The following is a 12,500-nucleotide window of genomic DNA, read 5'->3' as shown; positions in this document are numbered from 1 at the left end:
ACTGGGAAGAGGTAACTATGTGGAGGAAGTGGGATGGGAGCTATTGCATTGTGGTAAACTGTGGTCAATGTCATGAGACAAAGTATATGTAAACTGCTGTATGGAAAGTGACTTTGCTCTGTAAATCTTCACCCAAATCACAATAATAAAATAAATAAATAAATAATAAAAACTGAGTCTGCACTATGGATTACATCTCAATATAAAGAAAACAAAATCCTCACAACTGGAGCAATACACAGCATCATGATAAATGGTGAAAAGACTGAGGTTGTCAAATACTTCATATTACTTGGTTCTACAATCAGCACCAATGGAAGCTGCAGTCAAGACATCAAAAGACATATTGCATTAGGCAAATCTGTTACAAAAGACCTCCTTCAAGTGCTGAAGAGCAAAGATGTCTCCTTGAAGACTAAGATGAGCCTAACCCAAGCCATGGTGTTTTCAAGTGCCTCATATGCGCATGAGAGATGGACAATGAATCCAAAGAAGGGTGGATACTTTTGATTGTGGTGTTGTTGAATAATGCTGAAAGTACTGTGGACCGCTAAAAGAACTAACAAATCTGCCCTGGAAGAAGTGCAGCTGGAATGTCCCTTCATTCCAGCCAGACTTCATCTCACCTAGTTTGGTCATGTTGTCAGAAGGGACCCTTCTCTGGAGAAGGATGTCATGCTTGATAAAGTGGAGCGTCAAGTAAAGAGAGGAAGGCCCTCAACAAGATGGATTGACTTGTTGGCTGCAGCAATGGACTCAGGTATAGTAGGTATAGTGAGGCTGGCACAGGACTGGGCAGTGTTTTGTTCTGTTGTACAAAACGTCGCTATGAGTCAGAGATGACTCGATGGCACATAACAAGAACAACAAACCTTCTAACCAAGAAACCAAATCTCCTGAGGTTTTTGTTTGTAAAATAGCAGCCTCAGTGGTTTCTGTGTGTGTGTGTGTGTGTGTGTGAAAATAACTATCACACAACTTTTTCCAGTTTAAATTCTTACAGGTGTACAATTTATTGACAGCAATTAACAACAATTGGCTGTACAACTCTATTGTGATTGTGTGTCCACTTGGCTTGGCTGTGATTTTGAGTGTCTTGGCAACCAGAGGTAGTTATTCTCCATGATGAGGTTGTATGTGGTGTAATAATGTCCATGGTGGAGTCTTCAGTGAGGAGCTAATGAGTTGAAGAGGAGTTGTCATCAGGGTATGGCCTGCTTCCAAAATATATAGAGAAGCTTTGGGAAAGGTCTCTAGATTGTTGGTTCATTTTGGATCCTGCTTTTGATCTGCTATTATATCCAGTTTCTGGACTTGAACCATGGCCAGCATGTTGCCTGACAATATTGAGATTATTTCCTGCCCAACCTGTGAGCCAACAATCTCCCATTTTGCCTGCTGATCTTGTATTTGACAGCCTCACCAGCCAGCAACTGCATGAGTTAAGAGATGCCTCCAGCTTGTTCTGGTGGGCCTGGAAGGCAGAGCTGAAGCCCAAAGTCAGGAGACCTCCACCCAGAATCCAAGGAGAGAAGTCTTCACCTAGTGCTGGCACTCTGAACTTGGACTTCCAGACTAGTCTTTCCCTAAACCTGGCACTCTGAATTTGGACTTCTAGCCTCCTAAACTGTAAGAGAATAAATTTTTTTGTTAAAACCATCCATCTGTGGTATTTCTATTATAGCAGCACTAGAGAACTAAGAAACCTGTTCTTTATCAATGTGATATTTCCATCACCATTAACCTCTGCTTTCCCTCTCTCTCCTATCCCAGGTAACCACTGATAAACTTGTTGTCTATCCATTTGCTTTTCCTTGTCTTTTTATATAATTTAGGTTGTACAATATTTGTCCTTTGGTAATTAACTTATTTCACTCAGCAGCTCCATACTATAGCATGTATCAAGACTTCATTTCTCCTATTAAACTCACTGCTATGGAATCAGATATGACTCATAGTGACCCCTCCTTGGATTCTGAGGCAGTATCACTACAGTATATTGCCCGATCTTTCTTCTGAGGAGTAGCTGGTGGTTTGAACCACCAGGCTTCTGGTTAGCAGTCAAATGCCTTAGGCACTATGCCACCAGAGCTCCCTTTCTCCTATTGGCTGAGTAGTATTCCATTGAATGAATCTGTTCATCAGTTAATGGAAATGTAGGTTGTTGCCACTTTTTGGCTATTGTGAATACTGCTGCAATGAACATTGGTGTACTAGTCTGTTTTTTTTTTTTTTTTTTCAAGTTCTTGTTTTTAAGTCTTTTGGGTATATTCCAAGGAGTGGAATTGGTGGGTCATACGGATGTTCTCAGAAGAGGGAAGGGGACATCCACTTCTTAAAGAATTGGCCAGTGGAAACCTTACGAATAGCAGTAAAACACTCTCTGATATATTACTGGAAAACTTTATGAATAGCCCTGAAACATCATTCAATATAGCACTGGAAGATGATCCCCTCAGGTTGGAAAGCACTCAAAATACAGCTAGAGAAGAGCTGTCTCTTCAGAGTAGAGTCAACCTTAGTGATGTGGATGGAGTAAAGCTTTCGGGACCTCCATTTGCTGATGTGGCATGACACAAAATGAGAAGAAACAGCTGCAAACATCCATTAATAATCAGAACATAGAATGTACAAAGTATGAATCTAAGAAAATTGGAAGTTGTAAAAATGAAATGGAACACATAAAGGTCAATAGCCTATGGATTAGAGAGCTGAAATGGACTGATTTGGGCCATTTTGAATCAACCAACCATATGATCTACTATGCCGGGAATAAAAAATTGAAGAGGAATGGCATGGCATTCATCATCACAAAAAGTGTTTCAAGATCTATCCTGAAGTACAATGCTTTCAGTGATAGGATAATATCCATACATCTACAATAAAAACCAATCAATACTACTATTATTCAAATTTACACACCAAACACCAAAGCCAAAAATGAGGAAATTTAAGATTTTTACCAACTTTTGCAGTCTGAAATTGACCACACATTCAATCAAGATGTGTTATTTCTGGTGATTGGAATGAAAAAGTCAAAAACAAAGAAGAGTCACTGGAAGTTGGAAAATAAATTATGCTGGAGTTCGCATGATAGAATTTTGCAAGACCAACAACTTTTACATTGCAAATACCTTTTTTCAATAACATAAACAGTGGTTATACACATGGATTTCACCAGATGGAGTACACAGGAATCAGATTTCCTACATCTGTGGAAAGAGACAATGGAGAAGCTCAATATCTTCAGCCAAAACAAGGCCAGGCTCCAACTGCTCAAATGCAAGTTCAAGTTGAAGCAGAACACAATTAAGTCCATGAGAGCCAAAATATAACCTTGATCTTATCCCACCAGAATTTAGAGACTATCCAAAGAATAGATTTTATGCACTGAACACCAATGACTGAAAACCAGAGGAATTATGGAATGACATCAAGAACATTACATGTGAAGAAAGCAAGAGGTCATTAACAAGACAGGAAAGGGAAGAAAAGACCAAAATGGATGATGGAAGAGATTTTGAAACTTGCCGTTGAATGAAGAGTAGCTAAAGCAAATGGAAGAAATGACAAGATAAAAGAGCTAAAAGGTAGATTTCCATGAGCAGCTCAAGAAGACAAAGCCAATTATTAAAATGAAATGTGCAAAAACCTGAAGTAAGAAAACCAAAAGGGAAGAACATGCTCAGCATGTCTCAACCGGAGAGAACTGAAGAGAAAATTCAAGCCTTGAGTTGCAATATTGTAAGATGCATGGGCAAAATATTGAATGATGCAGGAAACATCAAAAGAAGATGGAAGGAATACACAGAGTCACTACACCAAAAAGAATTGGTCAATGTTCATCCATTTCAGGGGGTAGCATATGATCAAGAACCAGTGGTACTGAAGGAAGATGTTGAAGCTGAACTGAAGGAATTGGTGAAGAACAAGGCTCCAGGAGTTGACGGAATTCCCATTGAGATGTTTCAACAAATGGATGCCATGCTGGAGGCACTCACTTGGCTGTGCCAAGAGATTTGGAAGACAGCTACCTGGCCAACTGACTGGAAGAGATCCATTCCAAAGAAAGATGATCCCACAGAATGTGGAAATTATCAATCAATATCATTAATAATATCACACTCAAGTAAAGTCTTGCTGAAGAAAATTCAAAAACGATTGCAGCAATATATTGACAGAGAACTTCCAGATATGCAAGCTGGATTCAGAAGAGGTGGTGGAATAGGGGATACCATTTTTTTTTCTTTTCTTTTCTTTTTTTTTTTTTGCTGATGTCAGATAGACCTTGACTGAAAGCAAAGAATACCAGAAACATGTTTACCTGTGTTTCATTGACTATGCAAAAACATTCAATTGTGTGGATCATATCATAACAAATTATGGACAATATTGAGAAGAATGGGAACTCCAGTACACTTAGTTGTGCTTATGAGGAAACTGTACATAGTCCAGGAGACTGTTGTTTGAAAAGAACAAGGGGATACTGCATGGTTTGAAATCATGAAGGGAGTGCATCAGGGTTGTATCCTTTCACTGCATTTATTCAATCTGTATGCTGTGGAAATAATCCAAGAAGCAGGACTATATGGAGAATAAAATGGCATCAGGATCAAAGGAAGACTCATTAACAGCCTGTATGTAATGTGCATATGATACAACCTTGTTTGCTGAAAATGAAGACAACTTGAAGCACTTGCTGATGAAGATTAAAGACTTAAAGTCTGCAATATGGCTTACACATCAACATGAAGAAAACTAAAATCCTCACAAGTGGACTGATAAGCAGCATCACAATAAATGGAGAACAGATTGAAGTTGTTGAAGACTTCATATTACTTAGCTCCACAACCAACACCGATGGAAGCAGCAGTCAAGAAATCAGACGACGTATTGCATTGGGCAAATCTGCTGCAAAAGACCTCTTCAAAGTGCTGAAGAGCAAAGACATCTCTTTGAAGACTAAGGTGCGCCTAACCCAAGACATGGTATTTTCAATAGCTTTATATGCATATGCAATTTGAACAATGAATAAGGAAGACCGAAGAAGAGTTGAAGCTTTTGAGTTGTAGTGTTGGCGAATAATACTGAAAGTACCATGGACTGCCAGAAGAACTAACAGATCCTCCTTGGAAGAAATGCAGCAGGAATCTTTGGAAGCGAGAATGGCCAGATTTCGTCTCACCCACTTTGGTCAAGTTGTCAGAAGGGACCATTCCCTGGAGAAGGATATCATGCTTGGTAAGTGGGCAGTCAGTGAAAAATGGGAAGACCCTAGATGAGATGGATTGACACAGTGGCTGCAACAATGGACTAAGGTATAGCAAAGATGGTGAGGCTGGCACAGGACTGGGCAGTGTTTCCTTCTGTTATGCATAGGGTTGCTATATTGGAGCCAAGTGGAAGAACCTAACAATAACATAGTAGTTCTATTTTTAGTTTTTTTAGAAGTTGCCACACTGTTTTCCTCAATGGCTGTATCATTTCACATTTCTCCCAGCAATGGGTAAAGTTTCCAACTTCGCCATATCCTCACCAACATTTGTTATTTTGGTTAATTTTTTTTCTCCCCAAATCTTAGGTATCTTATTGTGAGTGAAATGGTTATCTCATTGTAGTTTTGATTTGTATCCCTTGGATGATTAATGAAGCTCAGTATCTTTTCCTGTGTCTGGTGGCCATTTGAATAGTATCTTTAGTGTTATCTTTGGTCTATTCAAATCCTTAGTCCATTTTATGATTGGATTATTTGTCTTTATGTTGTTAACTTGTCAAAATTTTAAATATATTTTGGTTATGAGATCCTTGTAGGACATACAGTTTCTGAATGTATTCTTCCAGTCAATAGCTTGCCTTATCACTATTTTGGTAAACAAGTTTAAAATTTTGTCTTTTGCTGTTTGTGTTTCTGTTGTTATATTAGATAATCCATTGTTAAAAGCTAAGCTTGTTAGTGTTTCCTCTGCATTTTGTTCTAAGAATTTCATGACTTTAGTTTGCACATTTACTTCATTAATCTTTTATGAATTTGTTTTGATGTATTATGTGAGGCATAAATCCTGTTTCATTTTTCTGCATGTAGAAATCTAATTTTCCAAGCACCATTTATTGAAGAGATTCTTCTTTCCTTGTCGGAAGGAGTTAGCACCCTTGTCAAAAATTAGTTGACCATAGATGTTTGGCTTTTCTGGGCTTTCATTTTTATTCCATTAGTACATGGGTCTATTGTTATAACATAACCAGACTGTTTTCATTACTGAGGCTTATAGCATTTTTTTTATTATTATTATTGTTTTATTTTTATTGTGATTTGGATGAAAGTTTACAGAGCAAATTCACTTTCCATACAGCAGCTCACATATACTTTGTCTCATGACATTGACTGCAATTTCCCACAGTTCAACAGCTCCCCTTCCACTTCCTCCCCATAGTTACCTCTTCCTTGTGTCCTTCCCACCCATGCACTCCTGCCCCCTGAGCTGTCTCCCTGTGCATACACAGCCCTTCTATTCTCCCATGATTGCTATCTACAAGGAGTATATCTACCTAATGAAAACATTTAGCTCATATATGTATCTTTTGTTTGGCTAGGAGCACAGGAGTGGGTTCAATTCCAGACCTGAAGGGCAGCTAAGGGCCATAGTCTCAGTGGTCCCACCAGGCTCTATCAGACCAGCAAACTTGGTTCCTTTTCTTTTTCCCAAATGATTTTCAGTTTTGTTTCACATCACTGTCCCACTCTATCCAGGATCTCCTACATAGAAACCCGTCCGAGTGGTTGACAGTGGTAGCCAGGCACCATCTACTTCTAGTTCTTCTGGTCTCATAGTCGTATAGGCTGAGGATGGCATGGTGTACCAGTCCCTTGGGCTAATTGTTTCCATGTGTCTTTGGTTTTCGACATTCTTCTTTACTATGGATGAGGAGAGACCCATCGTTGCATCTGGATGGCTGCTTGCAAGCTTTTAAGATCTTAGTCATCTACTTGCTACAGTAGGATGTGGAACAATGTTTTTGTGTAGTGTGTTATGCCAATTGAGCTTCATGTCCCATGCAACTCTGGTCCTGAGCCCACAGATCTGACTATTCACTCCCTCTGGGTAACTGGCTATGGCCAAGAAGTGACTACAACCTTGTCCCTTGTCAGCTCTACTATGTAGGAAATCCTTACAGAACACACAAATACACTTGTAGAAACATTGTGAACCCTAGACAAGGTCGTGGGCACACTCCCCCCCGGATAGACACACCTAATAGTTCAACTTGTTCACTCATCTATCCACCCATAGATCAGTGTTTGCCTTCACTGACAATGCAGTACTGTATGTGCAAAAGGGTTTATCTTTGTTGTCTATACCTCCCATGCACTCTTGTATGCCTTCCTCTTCCTCGATGCCACCATGTTGATCACTCACATTTGGTACATCGTCCTTCTCTTCACCCAAATCAATACTTGTCTCTACCTATCTAACAGTGTTCCCTTCCTCCCCTCCCACTCCTGGTAACCAACAAAGATAATTTCCTTCCATATATACATCTTTCTTTGACTTTTTACAGTAATGGACTAATACAGTATTTGTCCTTCTGTGATTGACTTATTTCACTCAACATAATGTCCTCCAAGTTCATCCATGTTATGCAGTGTTTTGCAGATTCTACCTTATTCTTTAGGGTTGCGTAATATTCTAGTGTGTGTATGTAGCATAGTTTGCTTATCTATTTTACTGTTGATGGGCACCTAGGTGTTTCCTTCTTTTTGCTTCTGTAAATGGTGCTGCGATGAATGTGGGTGTGCATGTATCTGTTCTTGTCCTGGCTCTTACTTCTTTAGGATATATACTTAATAATGGAATGACTGGGTCAACTTTTTAAGGAATCGCTATATTGCTTTCCACAGTGGTTGGATCATTTGACAGTCCCACCAGCAGTATATGAGAGTCCTGATCTCTCCACATCCTCACCAACATTTGTATTTTCTGTCTTGTTGAACTTTGCTATTCGTCCTGGGGCAAGATGGTATTTCATTGTTGTTTTGATTTGCATTTGTTGAATGGCTAATGACTGTGAGCTTTTCATCATGTTTATTGGCTGCCTGAATATCCTCTTTGGTAAAGTGTCTATTCATGTCTTCTGCCCATTTTTTATTTGGATTATTTGTCTTTTTGTTGTTGAGATGTTGATGTTTTCTATATATTTTAGAGATAAGTCCCTTGTCAGATATGTCATTGCCAAATATTTTTTCCTAATCTGTAGGTTCTCTTTTAACTCTTTTGGAGAAGTTTTTGGAAGCACATAAAAATTTAATTTTTAGAAGGTCCCGTTCATTTAGTTTATCTTCTGTTGTTTGTGCATTTTGGGTTATGCTTGATAGTCTATTTATGCCATATATTAGGGTCCCTGAACCCACCAGCCACTCCTTGGAAGGAAGGTTGGGCAATCCTACTTCTGTAGTGATACCATCTTGGAAACCCAAGGAGGGGTTGCTATGAGTCGGGGCCGACTCAACAGCACAGAACAACAACAACAAATTTGCCCCTAGTTTTTCCTTGAGGAACTTTATAGTTTTAGGTTTCACATTTAAGTCTTTGATCCATCTGGAGTTCATTTTTGCATATGGTGTGAGGTACAAATCTTGTTTCATTTTTTTGCAAATGAATATCCACTTTTGCCAGCATCATTTGTTAAACAGATTATCTCTTCCCCATTTAATGGATTTTGGCCCTTTGTCAAAGATCAGCTGACCATAGATCGATGGATCTATATCTGAGTTCTCAATTCTATTTCATTGGTCTGTAAGTCTGCCATTGTAGTACTACCAGACAGTTTTGACTACTATGGCTGTATAGTAGGTTTTGATATCCAGAGCATGAGACCTCCTACTTTGTTCTTCTTCACTAGTGCTTTGCTTATCCAAGGTCTCTTTTCTTTCCATATCAAATTAGTGACTGGTTTTTATATATCCGTAAAGAATGTCGATGGGATCTGGATTGGGATTGCATTCAATGTATAGATTGCTTTGGGTATAACTGACATTTTCACAATGTTCAATCTTTCTATTCACGAGCATGGTATGACCTTGCATTTATGTAGATCTCTTATGGTTTCCTGAAGCAGTGATTTGTAGTTTTCTTTGTACAGTTCTTTTGTGTCCCTGGTATGATTTATTCCCAAGTATTTTAATTTTTTGGTATACTTGTAAATGGTATTGATTTCCTTATTTGTTTTTCAGCAATCTCTTTGCTGGTATAGAGGAATCCAACTGATACTTGGATGTTGATCTTGTATCTTACCACAATGCTAAATCTCTCAATTAGTTCCAGTAGTTTCTTGACTGAATCTCTTAGGTTTTCTATGTATAGGACCATATCATCAGCAAATAGGAATAGTTTGACTTCTTCCTTACCAATCTGGATGCCTTTAATTTCCCTTTCTTTTCTTAGTGCCCTGGATAGGACTTCTAATATAATGTTGAATAAAAGTGGTGATAGAGGGCATCCTTGTCTTGTTCTTGTTTGCAAAAGGAATGGTTTCAGTATGTCTCCATTGAGAATAATGTTGGCTATTGGTTTTGCATATATGCCCTTTATTATGTTGAGGACTGTCCATTCTATTCCTAGTTTTCTGAGAGTTTTGATCAGGAATGTGTGTTGGAGTTTATCAAATGCCTTCCCTACATGGATTGATATGATCATGTAGTTCTTTTCTTTTGTTTTATTTATGTGATGGATGGCATTGATTGTTTTTCTAGTGTTAAACTATCCTTGCATACCTGATACATGAACACCACTTGGTCATGATGAATTATTTTTTTGAGATGTTGGAGTCTATTGGCTAGGATGTTGTTGAAGATGTTTGCATCTATTTTCATGAAGAGGAGTCAGCCACAAGGAACCAGGAGATGGGAGTTTGAGAACTTTCCAACAGCTAAGGGAGACGAACTTGTCTGTTGGTTTGTCCTACTGTGGTGACATGTTGTTGTGAGTCTTGAGGATGTGCCACTGGTGTTTCAACCCCAGTGGGGTGCCCATTGTGCACAGGTATCAGCCGGGCTTGCAGACTGAGACATACCAGGAAGAAGGAAGAGGCCATCCACTTCTCAAAGGAATGGCCAGGGAAAATCTTATGAATAGCAGAGAAACACTGTCTGATACATTAGTGTGCAACTTTATGAATAGTCTGGAAATATTGTCCAATACAGAGGAGGAGGATGAGTCATTTAGGTTAGGACCGGGAAAGAGCTGCATCATCAGAGTAAAACAAGCCTTATTCATGTGGATAAGGTAAAACTATTTTTGCTGACATGGCGCTACTCAAATTGAGGAGAAACAGCTGCAAACATCCATTAATAATTGGAGCATGGAATGTATGAAGTATGAATCTAGGAAAATTGGAAGTTGTAAAAAATGAAATGGAACACAAAAACATTGATACCCTAGGCATTACTAAGCTGAAATGGAATGTTTTTGGCCATTTTGAATCAGACAACCATATGATCTAATGCCGGGAATGATAGTTTGAAGAGGAATAGCATGGCATTCATCATCACAAAGGATGTTTCAAGATCTGTCCTGAGGTATAATGCTGTCAGTGATAGGATAATATCCATATGCCTATAAGGAAGACCTGTTAATACAACTATTATTCAAATTTATATACCAACCACCAAAGCCATACACAAGAAAATTGAAAATTTTTATCAATTTCTGCAATCAGAAATTGATTCAACATGCAATCAGGATGTGTTAATTATCACTCGTGACTGGAATGCAAAAGTTGGAAACAAAGAAGAATCAGCAGTAGTTGGAAAATTTGGACTTGGAGACAGAAATAATGCTGGAACTCGTGTGGTAGAATTTTGCAAGACCAGTGATTTATTCATTGCCAACACCTTTTTACAACAACACAAATAGTGGCTGTACACATAGACTTCACCAGAAGGAACACACAGGAATCAGATTGACTACATCTGTGGCAAGAGGCGGTGGAAAAGCTCAATATCTTCAGCCAAAACCAGACCAGGACCTGATCGTGGAACAGACCATCAACTGCTCATATGCGAGTTCGATTTGAAGTTAAAGACAATTAAAACAAGTCCACAAGAGCCAAAATACTATCTTAAACACCCCTGAATTTGGAGACCACCTAAAAAATAGATTTGATGCATTGAACACCAATGACCAAAAACCAGAATATTTGTGAGATGACATCAAGAACCTCATTCATGAAGAAAGCAAGAGGTCACTAAAAAAACGAGAAAAGAAGACCAAAGTGGATGACAGAAGAGACTCTGAAACTTGCCCTTGAGCAGAGAGTAGCTAAAGCAAATGGAAGAAATGACAAGCTTAAAGAGCTGAACTGAAGATTTCAAAGAACAGCTCAAGCAGACAAACCAACTACTATAATGAAATGTGCAAAGACTGGGAGTTAGAAAACCAAAAAGGAAGAACATGTGTGGCATTTCTCAAGCTGAAAGAATTGAGGAAAAAAATTAAGCCTCAAGATGCAACATTGAAAGATTCTATTCCACAAAATATTGAATAATGCGGGACACAATAAAGGAAGGTGGAAGGAATACACAGAGTCACTGAACCAAAAAAACTGGAAGATCTTCATCCATTTCAGGAGGTAGCATATGATCTAGAACCAATGGTACTGAAGGAGGAAGTTGAAGCTGCACTGAAGGAATTGGCAAAGAACAAGGCTCCAGGAATTGACGGATTACCCGTTGAGATATTTCAACAAACAGATGCCCCATTGGAGGCACTCAGTTGCTTATGCCAAGAGATTTGGAAGACAGCTACCTGATCAACTGACTGGAAGAGATCCATATTTGTACCCATTCCAAAGAAGGTGATCCCACAGAATGTGGAAATTATTGAACAATATCATTAATATTGCACACAAGTAAGATCTTACTGAAGATAATTCAAAAATGGTTGCAACAGTATATTGACAGAGAACTTCCAGAGGTGCAAGCTGGATTCAGAAGAGGACGTGGAACAAGGGATATCATAGCTGTTGTCAGATGGATCTTGTCTCAAGGCAAAGAATACCAGAAATATGTTTACTTGTGTTTATTGACTATGCAAAGGCATTTGATTGTGTGGATGATGACTATGGATAACATTGAGAAAAATGGGAATTCCTGAACACTTGATTGTACTAATGAGGAAACTGTACATTGACCAGGAGGCTGTTGTTCAAATGGAACAAGGGGACGCTGTTGTTGTTGTTAGGTGCCATCGAGTCATTTCCAACTCAGAGACCCCATGCACAATAGCACGAAACACTGCCCGATCCCGCACCAGCTCCATGATCATTGCTATAATTGAGCCCATCATCACAGCCACCATGTCAATCCATTTCATTAAAGGCCTCCCCCTCTTTTGTCGACCCTCCACCCTACCAAACATGACATCCTTCTCCAGGGAATGGTCCCTTCTGACAACATGACCAAAATAGGTGAGATAAAGTCTGGTCATTCTCACTTCCAAGAAGCA

This window comes from Orycteropus afer, unplaced genomic scaffold (assembly GCF_000298275.1).
Source record: "Orycteropus afer afer isolate SDZICR_OR568_19922 unplaced genomic scaffold, OryAfe1.0 scaffold00019, whole genome shotgun sequence".
NCBI lineage: Eukaryota > Metazoa > Chordata > Mammalia > Tubulidentata > Orycteropodidae > Orycteropus > Orycteropus afer.
The sequence above is the reverse complement of the archived record's forward strand: the minus strand, read 5'-3'. Positions refer to the sequence as shown.